We start from the raw sequence: 13,844 nt of genomic DNA, 5'->3' as shown, positions 1-13,844 counted from the left end.
TTTTGTATTAATTAAGGTGCAGGGGACACATGGCTAGAACACATACCCTTGGGCAAAGCCGTGTGTCTACCCGTATGGACAAATTTAAGGCTATTTTCCAAGCCAATTGCCACCCTTATTTGTACAACACTTTCATGGCTTCAAAGATACTTAATCATTCATGAACCTAGCTCATGCATGACAACTTCTCATCACATTATACTAGTTTAAGGCTCCACATAAAGACAAATCCAATTTTACCAACACACATATACAAATAAGCAATATTTCCTCGATTTGCATGTATGCATTTTCATAACAACTTATATACACATATAGTAACCATCATCACTCAACCATCAATAGCCATAGGCCATATCACAATGGAATTGGCACATAAATGCATAGATGAATAGATTTTCAGCCCGATAATTATTATGAGCCACATCTCATGGCCTTATACAAAATGAATCATAATACCCTCATAAGCCAACACATTTGACTAAACCAATATGACATATAACAAAATAACCAAGTCCTATACATGCCATACTCAAAATATTGAAACTAACTATACCCAAAAGATCCAATTGATAGAGTGATCGGGCTTCCGACGTTCTTTAATCCCCGAGTTAGCTTGGCGATACTATAAGAAAATGGAAAAGAGAGGGAGTAAGCATAAAGCTTAGTAAGCTTCCACGTAAATAATAAGCAATAAAAATATGCATTTTCATGCACATACATAACATAATTTAAATTCATCTCATTCTCAATAATCATTGTAGTCATATCTTATCTCATTCGATTTACATAATGCTCAATAGAACTCAAGATCATAATTCCTTCGTTCTCATCTTACCGACGTCTTATCATTTCATAATCTAAATAACTACGAGCTTGATGTACATACCTGTACCCTGTCAACATGATCATACCTTGTCATTTCTTTGACAAGTCCTTGGACTACCCGTTGAACCACTTGGAATACTAAGGATACTCGAGATTATCACACACATAGTACGATGCCAATGCCATATCCCAGATATGGTCTTACATAGGATCATAAATCGAAGCCAATAGCCCAACTATAGTCTTACACGATGTATCATATCGATGCCAATGCCATGTCCCAGACATGGTCTTATATGAGATCACTTATCAATGCCGATGCCATATCCCAGATATGGTTTTATACTGGATCTCTTCAACCCAAATGTCATGATATTTGTACCCTAAGTATTTTTTAAGGTTCAACCGACTTTCATCACCTCAAATCTTTATCGGACAACATCAATGAGACTCACAAAGACAAATATACAATTCATGCAACATTAAGTGTTAAATACATAATAGTAAAAGGTTTTTTACCCCAATATTATAAAAATTATACACGAAAATGGGTTGTCAGACAGATTAATTACAAAAATGGTATCTTTTTTTTAGGTCGCACCTACCTGACAGGCGCAACTCATTTTTTTAATATTAATTTTTTTTGTTTAAAAAATTATTACTATTATTATTTTAATATTTATATTAATATATGTGTAAAAATATGGGTTTTATACAGGTTTTATACAGGTAAAAAATACCCGAAATAGGTCGAGCCTGTCAGGTAGGCGCAACACCCCCCACCTGCTCCTGTTACTGCTGCTGACACTACAGCAAAATTGACTTTTAGCGGCGTTTTTTTAGGCCTTTAGCGGCGCTTTTAAGCACCGCTAAAACTATTTGTTGCGTTTTTGCAAGCGCCGCAAAAGACGCTGCTATAGGAAACGCCGCTAATGTTTGCGGCGTTTATCTAAAAAAATGCCGCTAAGGTCATGACCTTTAACGGCACTTTTCCCACAAACGCCGCTAAAGGTCATAAAATTTTAAAAAATAAAATATTATAAAATATTATAAAAGTTATGAAAAATATAAAAAAATTAAAATTCATTATCAAAATATTGAAAAGAAGAATAATATCTATGATATAAATATATATCCCACCAAACAGAAAGTTTATAAATAACAATCAAACAAAATACATCACTTATCATACTACACCAGTAATCATCAAAATACAAATAGAACAAAATAATGATAGAATGCACACTTTAAGATCAGCATTTAGCTCAAACAAGTCGTCACTATGCATGATTCAGCAAATCCTGAACCATGCATCCAATAAAAACTCAAACCTGAGAAAAAAGAAACAAAAGTTAATGAATGACATATGAAGGCAAGAACCAACCAAAATAATAGAATCAGATTCCAGTTATTATGAAAGTAGATAACTTATCTTAAGATAAGGTTCTTTTAAATTCAAAACCCTAAATCAGATTAAAAATAAAATATGCAATTAACAAGTCAACATTAACGCCACATATAACATCAAATTGCACAACTTAATATACTCAATACATTGGCATAAATAACATCACATTGAACAATGAATTTAACACATTCGAATAGATCAATTGTAAGCTCACTAATGGTTAATTTAGCATGAGAACAGCATATAAATGTTTTGCATTTACAACATGGTTTAATCAACTTCAAGCAGGAAATTAAATGCTGCAAATTTCCTGCATTCAAAATCATATATGGACAACATTAATATGACATTTTCGAGCACCTTAAAGACACATTTGGAAAATTTGAGGAACCATTTGAACAACCACATTCGAACATCTTAAAGACAACTAAATTTTGTCTTGTTTTGGACAACCTTACAGGTCAGCAAGAATGTATTAAACCACGCCTAACATGTTTATTTCATCATGCTTTGAACAACAATAAACAACCATTATCCTATTAAGATGCAGGGGCCTTTAATGAAAAACAAGAAAAACCTTTATGCATGACCAAGTCCCAAGATAATGAAGATGATGCTATTGGATCTTTCCACCAATTCCCCATTTCAAAAGCAGCTAAGAAAGAAAATAACCAAAACCATGATAGAACATGATGTCTAGAAATAAGAAAGAAAAAACAACAATCTAAAAATAGCAAGGCAAGGAAAATGACTTAAAGCCTATAGACTCTAAAGCTAAGGTGACCAAAAACCTGAAGGAAGTAAATAAATCTAAAAATGATTTGATGTTCTAAGGGGGGAAATGACTCATAACGCAAAAATTCCTTGTGCTCAACAAACATACAACTTGGACATTCCTTACATGTATATATATTAAAAAAAAATGGCGGGATGCATGCTTTTTGCACAACAGACAGCTTCGCGTTTTAAGAAAAAGAGATTATTTCAATAACTTCAAATTAAAATTTATCGAAAGTAATCATTATTGATGCTTTCAAACATGCATCCAATAAATGACTGTCAACAATCAGGAGAAAGAGATTTAATAGGTTTAAGCTAGATTAAAGCAAGACATAAACAAGCTTCTTATGAGGCTTGATAAGAAAAAAAAAGTGTCAATAGTCATATCAAAGGTTTAGTAATGAATATAGGTGTTATAAATAGTTTAATGGCAGAGTTTTGAGGTATCAAGAAAGAGGCTTGGTTTTTGCTTTACAGTTAGGATTGAATGTATCATCTTTTTCATCAAATCAAAGCATTTTAATTCCATAAAATTTCCACACCACTTTTCCTTTAAACTAAAGACATAAATAAAATCCCCAAAAGCTAATTGATTCTAGAATCAAAGTTCAGGCAATTATAATCAAACTAAACTATCGTAGCTAACTACAAATACTGGAAACGATATAGAAATATTCCAGCATCAAACATGTAGGAGTTATAACCACCTCAAAAACTTGAAAGACCTGAATAAGAACCGTAATTAATAGATGACATATGAAGATATTTGCATAAGTAGGAATATAATCATATATATAGCTTTTTCAAGTTGACATATGAAGATATTTGCATAAGCAGGAAAATTTTGTACCAAGCTGTCAGTATATCAGAATGAGTAGAGGGAATAAACTGTACAAAGATAGGACCTTGAGTACATACCCTATCCAGTTTTGTGGAGGCGCTAATATCAGCATATAAGGAATGACCATGTGCTTAGCCTGCTTGCACAAGCGATATTAGTTTATCCATATGCTTTCAAGTAGAGAAATTTATTCAAGGAGGTTACAGTTTATGAATGAAATGCTTGTAAAGTGCCATCTATTAAAGACTACTTACAGTTTTCTCAAGTCCTTTGCGAACTAGTGGATCACATTCAATAACACCATATCTTCTACTACCTTTCCTGGTAAAGGATAAACACAAAAAATAAAATTATACTTATATTTTATATAACATAGTATTATATTCGATTTATTTCAAAATTTGAAGACATTGATTCAAATCACATTTTGTTACCCACTTCTTTCAATCTCTTTTTTTAAAGGATTTAAATATAAAAATCATAGTTATAATGGAGTGATAAAAATATAAGTTTTTAAAATACAATAAAAGCATGGAATGGAAGAATAAATTTGGTGGAAGGGTTTGATAATCTAGAAGCTCAAATATTATTTCACTTAAACAATGCATGAGCGCAAGGTCATTAATTTTTCAAGTTCCAGAAAAAACTGTCAAAATTCAACAATACTACAGCAAGAAAAAACAGCAGAAAAAAAAGACTACAGCAAGAATGCTAAAATTCAAGAGAACACTAACCTTAATAAGCTTCCCTAAACTGTAGGTTCAACACCAAGCTTCAATCCAAACGTTAAATCTAGCTTCACCCTTGTTCTTTCTCTAGCTTCAAGTATATACCTAACTTCAAGCTTGAATATGAATGAATTTAATCAAACTTGAACTCAAGTAGCTCGATTATGTCTCGAGCCAAAGCTCGAGTTTAAAATTGTTCAATCAAACTCAAGCTTGAATATGAACAAACTTAATTGAGCTTAAGTGCAAAAATTTATAAGCAAGCTTAATAATCAAGCTAGAACTCAAGTAGTTTGATTACGTCTCGAGCTTAAAATTTGATGTTCGATCAAGTATAAGTTAAGACCAATCTGGAGAGAAACTGCATATCCATCAGCATACTGAGCAAATTAAGACCAATCTGGAGGAGTTTTTAAATGTTAAATTAAATATACAAAACCTCTCTAAAGCACTGAGGTAATCATTAAACTTGATCTGTATACTTACTTTACGCAAATTAAAAAGAAATGAATTTTAATATTTAATATAACTTAGCCTAAGATTAGTATCTATTATTCTGCATCCACGAGGAAAAATGCTAAGCCTAAGGAAATTGTAAGAAGACTGGAAAGTCCGATTGTAAATACTATATAAGACTGTTTATGACAGCAGCAGCAAAACTTTTTATAACAGCTTTAAGCAGATATCAAACTGTTCATGGATTAACACAGTTTCTCAACATTGTTTTAGGCAAAAATGGCCAACAAATATATTCATAGTAGTCTTTACATCACTGGAAGATCATATCAAGTTAGAAATTGAAAAGATTTAACCAAAAAATATATTCATGTCACATATAAAGACCGTAGTTCTACGAGTGTAAGAATATTATCATAGATTTAGATGTGAGTATCAAAAACTGAGTATGAGCATGACATTGGTATGTATGTGTGTGTGTATATATCTAATGCAAGAGACTAAACATCAACAATTGGACAAAAACAACTTTCAACTTTATCTACCTAAACAAACTAGAATTTAATAGTCAGTGCCAAGAATTTTCCCTCTCGAGTTCAGAGACCGGTAATAAAAAGGTACCCGACTACTACTGTTTGACTTTGGCTTTCTTCTTCTGCCAAAGCCTGTCAAGAGCGCTATCGGCATCACCCTGTAAAACCAAACAAAGTAGATAAAACTAGATGTCTTTATAAAGAACAAACTACAAGGTATGAACATAGAATTTAAATTCTTAAAGCAACCCTATGAAACAGCTTCCTCACTGGAGCTACCTGGACCTTGCGCTAATCTGCAGGCAACTGGATATTTAAAACTAATGTTTATCCCAACAAATTTTCAGATTAAAATAGATAAAACACATCGACTTAAAGTCTCAACACAACAATGCAACTGCAAGTGTATCATTAACTAAGTTGCAGCCTAATGGCTTCTAGTCTTTTACGTGAACTTAAACATGACACAGATACAACTATGTGAGGCTGACCCGAAAATAAAAGATCATAGCAATAGCAAGTAATAGCAACAAGAAAAAACCTAAGAACATCCAAATACTTGTACAAGTCAGTAGGCAATGGGACCATAAGTTATTATACATTGTCTATTTCAACACCATAAACATGAACGTTGCGACGCAAATTTAAAGCTAATGTTTCTCTAAGTGAACTTGCAGATTAAATGGATACAAAAAAACAGTCTTGAGTTAAGCCATATCTCAAATATTTAGTCAACATGAAAATGTACCCAGACATAAGCAACGACAATAAAATTTGCATAATAAAATATTTGAATTTAATAAGTCATACATTTTTAATAGATTATTTGCATAAAAAGTAAACAAATTCAAAGAAAGATTTGTATCTGTAATAGACAATAACTATAATATTCAAATCAGAATATTATTATACAAATTTAGAAAAATAAATGAGAAAAAGGATTAAAAATCCGAACCTGCATTACCTTATATCTAAAAGGAAATCATGAACCCGTTTCTGATCCATTGATTTAAGGGCATCTTAAACGAAACAAGAACATTGATCAAGTTAAAAAAAACAAAGACAATGAAGAAATTAAGGGTCAAACATTAGCTCCAATAATTGTTCAAAATTTAAGACAGCTACATTCAAATAGAAACTAAATAACAACTAAAGCATCCAATGGAACATAATTTGGTGCGTTAACAATAATGCAAAGTTGTTTGAGCACTAACTCTAATTCACAATCTTCGTTACCCGGACTCGTCAGGTTCGGAAAAAACCAGCAGACACAGCGGCAGGTGAGAACTGAGATGAAAAGAGAAGAAAAAGAAACTGATATGCAGACACGCGAGAGGGAGAGAAGGGGGATGATGGTAGGAGGAAGATGATAATGGACGAACAAGAAAAGACTCTTCAACTAAATGAACAAAAATAATTAGGGTGTAATAACGATAATTGGGAGCCCTTTTCCAGACCTAGAAGCAACAATAGAAACCAAACTATCGAGCCCTTTTACTGATTGGCTATGGCAGTAGAGACCGAGGGCGATGGCGACGCAGCAGAGGGGTTAGTCGAGCGAGATGCACTAGGTGGCAAATGGGTTGGGAACTTGGGGATAAAAATTTAGAGATTAAAGGAGAAAAGAGGGAATTGGGGAAATTTTGTTAAGGGGAAGAAGAACAGCTATCGGGAGCACTTGGAATAAATTGGATGAACCTAAAAGGATGGAGTTTTGGTAAAAAAAAAATGACAGTTGTGGCGTTTATATCAAAACGCCGCTAATTCCACTCCTTGAAATGGGAACGTTTAAATTCAATTAAATTTTTTTACGGCGTTAAAACGCCGCTAAAGGTGGTCTATTGTGGCGTTTATATGCTAGCACCGCTAACTCATTAAAGCATAAAAATAATACCTTATTTAATTTGTTATAATTTGGTCCTATCTAAAATAGATAATTACCTATTCATATCACTTGTTACTTTTTTTTCAATAAATAATTTGTTATAATTTTAAAATATTAAAATTAATATTATCTCTTTTATAATTATATAAGAGATTATTTAATATATAAATTAAAAAATACTAATTAATTTAAACCTTAAACCCTTAATTATAGTCTCCAAACCCTAAATCATAAAACATAAACCATCAACCTTAAAAGAATAAAAAAAACACTCTATAAAACAAGTTGGAACAAAAACAACACTTATTTAGAAACAAACAAAAAAAAAGAGTTGCAACTTTTTAATAAGAAGATTGATTTACGAATAAAGGAAAATTCACTATTTTATAAAAAGAAAATGAGTTACAATTAAAAACGTGGAGACACAAATGACTGCAGAGGATTTTTGTTCGTATAAATAAATATATATTTTAATTAATCAGTATAAATAAATATTAAAATAGTATAAATAAAAAACTATTAATAAAATTTAAAGGTAAACTTATCATTTAAAACATATTCCACAAAATATCCCTTCAATCCATTAAACAATATAACACCTTATGATATATAAAAACTATTTTTTTATCAAAATCAAGATATCTATTATCGATAACAATAATTAATTATAGGGTTTAGGATTTAATTATTGAATATGATTCACTTGAGATTAACATACTATATACCCATGGTCATTAAACGTTAAACCATAAAACCCTAAACTATAGACCTTAAACCTTAAATATTAAACCCTAAACCCAAAAAAATTTTAATCAATATTAAGTATTGCTTCCATAATATATTATGAACATAAACTTTTACATTAATAACTATGTATATACACATTAACATCCATATGATGTTTTTTGATGTTTAGGGTTTTAAGGGTAATAGTTTAGTGTTTAAGGTTTTTTAAGGTTTAGGGGTTTAGTGTTTTAGGGGTTATAGATTAGTGTTTATAATTTTTTTGGGGGTTTAGGGTTGTAGGGGTTATATGACTTTTAGCAGTGTTTTACCGAAAGCGCCGCTAATGCTCTAGTTTTTAGCGGCGTTTTACAAAAAACGCCGCTAATGCTCTGGTTTTTAGCGGCGTTTTACCAAAAGCACAGCTAATGCTCTGGTTTTTAGCGACGTTTTACCAAAAGCGCCGCTAATGCTCTAGTTTTTAGCGGCGTTTTACCAAAAAATGCCGCTATTGCTCTGTGTTTTACAATTTTTGCGGCATTTTTTGATAAAATGCTGCTAAAGCCCTATTTTCCTGTAGTGTGCTTTTGGCTGCTACTGCTGCTGCCGTTGCTTTTGCTACCCCTGCATGTTGCCCATATTTTCTTTATGCATGAGTCATATCACTCATGGGAAAAAAAAACTTTATGGGGACCTTAAATCTATATATATATAATCATATTAGTGAATCTACTAATACATACTTCATCAAGATAAAGTATGCATTATAAAATTAAATTAAAATATTAAATAAGAAATAAAATTATAAAACAATATGTTATTTGGAAAATACTATTATTGTAATGAGATACATATTTTATTAGGTATAAGTATTTAAATTTTTGTTTTTGTAATGTGATACATGCGTAAATATCTATATATATAATCATATTAGTGAATCTGCTAATACATACTTCATCTGGATAAAGTATGCATTATTAAAATAACTAGTTGAGCCTGTCAGATAGGCGCAACATGTATGTATGTTCCCGTACATATATCCGGGTTCTAAAATAACCCAAAAAAATAATATAATAATAATTTTTTAAACGAAAAAAATAATATTAAAAAAATAGGTTACGACTGTCAGGTAGGCGTGACCTAAAAAAATACCATTTTCATAATTAATCTGACTGACAACCCATTTTCGTGTATAATTTTTTTTATAATATTGGGGTAAAAAACCCTAAAATGCTGTATCAATTACACACAAACTTACCTCGGTACAAAAATGTAGCTAACTATTCGATTTAGTCCACAACCTTGTTCTTTCCTCGGTTTAGGTCTGGACTTCATTTTTCTTGATCTATAGTAGCAAATTTCATTTATTTAATTATCACATTATTAAGATCATTCCATAAATCATACTTTTTCAAAATTACAAGTTTACCCCTAAACTTTTACATATTTACATTTTTATCCCTAAGCTCGTAAAATGAAATGTGTCCAATTTCTTTGTTACCCAAGCCTAGCTGATTCATATTCCCCTTATAGTAGCCTACATTTTTCATCAAATCATATTTTTAATACCTATTTTTACATGTTTTACAAACAAGTCCTTTTAGGTGTTTTTATGAAAAATCACTTAGAAAAAGATGTTCATCTAACACCAAACTTCCATATTCCTCCATTAATCATCAAAATACATGCATGACACACACGGGTCAATTTTTAAACATAAACCCTAGTTCAAGTAAAGGGTAGAAATGGCTAAATCATGTTTCAATGATTTCAAATATGCAAAGAACATTAAAAACGGGGCTAGGATTGAATTATTTTCAAGCTTGAAAAGTTGAAGAAACCCTAGCTATGCTGACTCTTCAAATTCAACACAAGCATGGAGAAGATGAATATATTTTGGCTTGATTTTCCCTTTTAATTCATTTATTAACAAAATGACTAAAATGCCTTTAATGCCTTTCTTTCTAATTTTTCCTATTCATACCCATTTTTGTCCAAAAATATAAAATTTTGTCAAATTACTTTTTAAGACCTTCTAATTAACAATCCATGACAATTTCATGCTTAAAGCTTCTAAAACTCCTATTTTGCATTTTATTCAATTTAGTCCTAAAATCCAAATTAGACACCTTACTCATAAAATTTCTTCATGAAAGTTTCAAAAAATCATGCAAACACATCATAAACCTCAAAATAATCATAAAATAATTATTTTCATTTTGGATTTTAGGTCTCAAAACCACTATTCTTACTAGACCCTAATTTGGGATGTTACAGGTGAGATGAGCTGTTATGCATACAAAGCAAGATTGGATGGCGTGTTTGAGAATTGATGATGATAAAATACACAAGATGAGAATCTGATTATAAGTCTCAGGGGTGAACACAGACCATGCTAATATTATGGTTAAGAAAACAACAACACATAGAAGTAAATGATTAGAATTTTGTAATTAAGTTATACTATCAACATGTAAAACCCGTTATGGTCAATGTAATTATATATTGTGTTTTAGATGTAAATTTAGTTAGGAGATTATCCAAATTGAGTTGTAAAATTTTTATAGCCAGTGAAAGTGTAATGAAAAATGTAACACCTAAGATCCAAGTCCGACGAATCAGATCAAGTTGAGGGCATTACGTAGCTCCTGAATGTTGTTTCTCTGTTGGGATCTAGTGCCCTTAATGTAATCATTTTTTCTATATGTACTTTTAATTTTTAAAACAAATCGGTTTAATAAAATATCCATCAATATCATTAATATCTTTGTATATTGTTCTTAACGATTATTTCACGCGAAGCAAAATGAAAGAAAATATTGGCTCATTGAGTATCTAATGTTTAACTAATACTAAGCGGTATTACATGATTAGATCATAATACAAAAAGAGAACTTATATTAGTAGATAATCTAAACACATCCTTAGTCTAATTGGAATTGAGCAAATCGATTAAAAGACTAATATGTCGTCTATCAAGTCTACTTGGAGAGATACATTATCTTGGGTATCAGAGCGAATGACTCTAGAAGATAGAGGTATAGCTGTGACTAACTAGATTAACAGTACATCGGACAAGATTCAAATAGAATAGATCCTAAAGCCATTTATGAATTTATTCACTTGTGAATTCACAGTGTGACGTACCTTAATCCTAAACAAATGATGGACTATGTATACATGACTCGTATACTTTGACGTAAAGGAAAGGCCAAGTTCAAATAGATAAGAAATTGAAAGTTAGTGCGTTGGGTATATGACTTTTGCGTGATGTTGCATGATGTAATGGTTACCATGAGACAAAATAGAATCATATTAGGAGAATGAATTTATTCCAAAGAGATCAAGGATATCCTATAAAGGTGACACTTATGACAAGGTTATTGGACGAACACTTAAGAAGTAGCTTTCATAATGATATATAATAAGGGGGAGCTCAGTCATGATACTTTAGTAGAATGACTTCATGACTAAATAATGTTATAATTAATAGACGAAAAGTAAGGAAATAATTACAAATTATTTGAGCCATAATTCTATTTTCTGGGAAAAACACATAATTCCAGTTATAGAGAGAAATAACTTTTCTATTGAAGTTAATAAAGTTTTCATTCTATGCAATTGGTTTGTGATACTTTAAGCCTACACTCAAACTAGTTTGTGGTTCGAGAATAGCAAGGAAGGTCATTTGATAGAAAGTCAAGATCGACTTAACCGCCTCGTACAAAGCACAAATATAATTTCAGTTCTTATTTACTGTTATAAATATCGCAATGACTCAATTAAAAAAAATAAACTTATGTTCTGCCCAAAAATAGGTGAACCAAACTCCTCTCTACCACCTTCTCCTCCGTGTCTTCCTCCTTATTTTCCTTGTTGAATACTTGTATCAAAAATCATAATCCATAATATGCACTTTGGTTAAAGTGAAATTTTAAAGATATATTTTAATCACACTAGTTCTATTCACAAATATTATGTGCCTATACATTGAAAACGCATTTTACCATTTTGAATCTGTTTGTTGTAAGGAACATTAGTGAGTGCAATTTGAGTGTAATCAAACTGGCTTAGTAAGTTGTACTAAGCTTTCATTAGGGAAAGTTTTAGTAGAGAAAGTTTAATGATTATAATTGTTTGGGTCTGTGATTGCAATTAGTGTGAGTGAGGTTGAACTTAAATCAACTCTTGTACTATGAAATTGTAATCAGTTATTCTCCGAGAAAAGTCCATGTATGTAGGATTTGGATCCAAATTGTAACACCCCCTTACCCGAGACCATCGTCGGAGTCGAGCACGAGGCGTTGACAGACTTAAATTATCACTTAAACAATTTCAAACAATTTATTTCACCTTTCGTAATAAATTGCCCACCTGCATCACAATCGCTAAAAAAATCACATCTCGAGTTACAAAACTCAAAATTAAAATCCATAAATTTTCCCTAAAAATAGATTCATATATCTATTTAGTAATTTTTTTTCAGAATTTTTGGTAGGGCCAATTAGTACAGTTTATTAGTTAAAATTTCCCCTATTTCAGTGTTTGACTGCTTTGACCTATGTTCACTACGAATCACTTTTCTTTCTTTAAAGAATTCATATGACTATACCATTTGTTTCTATTAAAATTATACTCAATAAGTAATCTATACATATAAATTATGACTCCTAATTATTTTTGTACAATTTTTAGTGAATTTATAAAGTCAGAACAGATGATTCAGAAATTGCTCTAACCCTATTCCAAAAAAACTCAAATTTCTCATAAAATACAACTCATTTACCTGTTTTGTTTCTTTCATATGAAAATATACTCAATAAGCTTAAATTTCATATTTATTCATTATCTAATTCTGTCTATATTATTTTTAGTGATTTTTCAAACTCACGTCATTGCTGTTGTTCAATACTGTTTTATAGCAAATTTCACCTTTTTATGAATTTCCATGGATTAGATAGCACATTAAGTATACATAACACCAAATATGGTCTTGATTAGCCATTCCAATGGCTAATCATTACCAAACATTTCCTTACCACCCAATAGCCATATCATAATATCATATACACAAAATGATTATAATGTTATACATGCCATACTCAAAATATACAAGCCACTATACCAAAATGGTCCATGGATAGTGTGAGCGAGCCTCTGACCGTTCTTAATTTCCGAGCTGGCTTATCAAAACTACAAAGAATGGAAAGGAGGGAGTAAGCATAAATGCTTAGTAAGTTCACATGTAAATAGCAAGTAACATAATCATGCAATCCAATATAAAACATCATTTGTATAAATAACACCAAGACATTCATGTTACATTTGTATTTACTATCTTACCACGATTTCATCATACCAAGCTCTCAACCCGAGGGTTTAAGCGCATACCTGTCCAAATTTTCTCATTCACCACACTTACCAACATGTCACCTTCGTCTTAAGTATTCTCCTTATTCACTTAAGATTCACCCGTTGAACACATTGGAATATAATTTGGATACGAGGATTGCATGCACATAAATTCCATACCTGTAGCTAGACAAACTCAATAGGCTGCGGAAATTATGTAGCCAAGCTACCATGTAACCCGCCCATAAGCAAACTCAGACTCAACTCAATGAGCTTGGGCGTTCGCATCCATAAGTGAACTCAAACTCAA

The 13,844-nt window shown here is 31.3% G+C and overlaps 1 long non-coding RNA gene across 6 annotated transcripts; it reads right to left on the bottom strand.

Annotated features, from left to right (window-relative positions):
• Positions 1-1,925: 1,925 nt before the first annotated feature.
• LOC107902515 (uncharacterized) lies at positions 1,926-7,270 on the bottom strand. Of its 6 annotated transcripts, XR_001685612.2 has the most exons (7): positions 6,789-7,269; positions 6,539-6,593; positions 5,663-5,732; positions 4,592-4,797; positions 4,112-4,178; positions 3,935-3,993; positions 1,926-2,159 (listed from the first exon to the last, which is right to left on the bottom strand). It is a non-coding gene; the product is annotated as an uncharacterized lncRNA (long non-coding RNA). The 6 variants fall into 6 exon arrangements; XR_001685609.2 differs by having other exon boundaries at positions 4,887-5,732; positions 6,539-7,270; XR_001685608.2 differs by having other exon boundaries at positions 4,592-5,732; positions 6,789-7,270.
• Positions 7,271-13,844: the final 6,574 nt, after the last annotated feature.

The sequence above is a fragment of the Gossypium hirsutum genome, chromosome A11 (assembly GCF_007990345.1).
Source record: "Gossypium hirsutum isolate 1008001.06 chromosome A11, Gossypium_hirsutum_v2.1, whole genome shotgun sequence".
In the NCBI taxonomy this organism is placed as follows: Eukaryota; Viridiplantae; Streptophyta; class Magnoliopsida; order Malvales; family Malvaceae; genus Gossypium; species Gossypium hirsutum.
Note: the sequence above shows the minus strand (reverse complement) of the source record. Positions and strands in the feature narration are given on the sequence as shown.